Genomic DNA, 2,213 nt, shown 5'->3' on the forward strand with positions numbered 1-2,213 from the left:
CATGCTTTTCTTGCCCTCTCCACCCACCTTTCTCCAAAGCTGTGTGTTTGTGGGGAATAACAGGATTCAGGTGTCAGTTCTGTGGGTGGAGCTCAGGTGCTTTGGCAGACCGGTGTCCTCATCCCATGCCAGCAGAACAGACTGCACCCAGTGCCTGCTGAGTGAGCATAACCCAACAGCATGAGGGGCTCGTTCCTCACCCCCTGCACTACCAGCAATGCCATTGTTACTGCCTGGTGAAGGACCTCTGAGCATAGAGGTAGGCTCAAGAGGCTTGCTGGGAAAGTGGAGATGTTGCTCAGATGCCTTCTGAACCTGTTTCGCCTCTAAAAGGCATTGCCTACGTAGCTGTCCCATTATCTGCTGGGTCCCTTCGCTTGCCAGGGGTTCAGAAAACCAAGTCTGGACTGGTGGGTGTGGGATAATTCCCTAAACCGCTGGCTGCAGAAAGGATGAAGCACATTTTGTGACTTAGTCCCAAAGCAGCACAACAAATTTAGGAGGGATATAGGCTTTGGAACAAATTCAAAACTGCCTGTGGACTCAGTGTTTGTTTTTGTGGGATGGTTTCTTGGTTGGGTGGGTGGGTTGTTTTTTTGTTTTTATTTTTTCACCCATACAACACAACTGCACACCTTTACAAGGAAAGGACTACAAAGCAGCTGGTGCCTAGACCTCAGGAAGATTGATGCCTAAGGGCTCTACAGAAGGGTTCTGGGGAAAAAAATCTGCTTTGTGTTTGTACAGTCTTACCCCTGAGAAAGGAGAAAACTCACCCAACCTGCTGTAATAGGTTTTTATCAGAAATAGAGCACAAGAAAATCATTCTCATCTATTCTACTGTGATTTACCCAAGTCTGGAAATAGACACACCGCTGAGATATTATGTCCTTTAATTGTTATTGTTATAATAATATTATATATTATTATTCATAAATATGTATATATACAGCCCCACATGTGGAATTTATATTGAAACCAATATTGGTTTTATTAAATGCTGATTGGACACAACAGAGAGCCAGAGTATTATGAAATCTGTGCATCCTAATTTCACTATTTACTATGTATGTAGCCTCAGAGATTCTTGCCCCAAAAGATGCTAATCTATCAAACGTACAAATCTCTGAGTGATGATATACAGATTATTGTGGGGGGGGGGAGGGGGGGGAGGTAGGAAATCACAACAAAGACAAGTGTGGAAATTTGGTTGCAATAACATTACATGATCTCTGGTAACACAGGCATATTATGTACGTTCTCCAGATGAATTAGATTAAGTTAGATTTATATAGCTCCTCTCATTTATTTTACTGATGCCAAATGTGTTTACACAGGGGATGTCTACAGAGGTAATTGGGAAACTTTACATGGCATTGCAGTACACAGGGCAGATAAATCCTCAGTATGGAGGACCAGCGTTGTCCCTGCCTATTACTGCACTGGGAAATGAAGTCATGTATGATGTAGAAAGAAGTGTCAGATCAAAGAACACCTCAAAAGACTGAGGAGACAAGAAAAGTTGTCAAAGAGCATTCATCACTTCCTTAGACACTTCCCTACCAGCTGTATAATACATGTATTCAGTGATCGCAGAGCAAATCTCTTGTTTGTAAAATACAGGAGAAGAAATTTATGATATTTAGGTCCTTACCAGTACACTTATGAAAAACAACAGAAATTAAATTCATTTTGTTAAAACTCAGAGTGGTTAATAACAAAATTTCCAGCAGTGTTTCAGAGATGTTGTTTGAAAGTATCTGTATTTCTGGCAAAGATTTTGCTATGGTGCTTTTCTTTAGTGGGATTAAAGGAGTTCTCCCATATTAAAAGTTCTATATTTTGATGGACATTAAAATTAAAGTCATACTTTATTAAATCACTGTAATATAGTAAATGTAATGAAACATGTTTTGAATTAAGTGGCTTGGAAAGAAAATCTGTATAACCATTGTCAAGCAAGGTTCCCTTCAGAAGTAAAATTGCAGTTTTAATATACAATTCTGAGTCTTATTTGAATTGCCCAGTTTTTCTGTAATAAAAGGCTGAAGAAAGCATAAAAAGTGTCCATGTGGAAAGCATTCACTTTCTTAATTTTAAAGCATTTTTGTCTAACTAATTCAAATACTAATTTAAACTGCATAAAACTGAGAGAAAAGTCACTTAACATCTGCAAACCAGGAAGGACTTGATAGGTGGCATTTATTTGCATG

Source organism: Anas platyrhynchos, chromosome 1 (assembly GCF_047663525.1).
Source record: "Anas platyrhynchos isolate ZD024472 breed Pekin duck chromosome 1, IASCAAS_PekinDuck_T2T, whole genome shotgun sequence".
Classification (NCBI taxonomy): domain Eukaryota; kingdom Metazoa; phylum Chordata; class Aves; order Anseriformes; family Anatidae; genus Anas; species Anas platyrhynchos.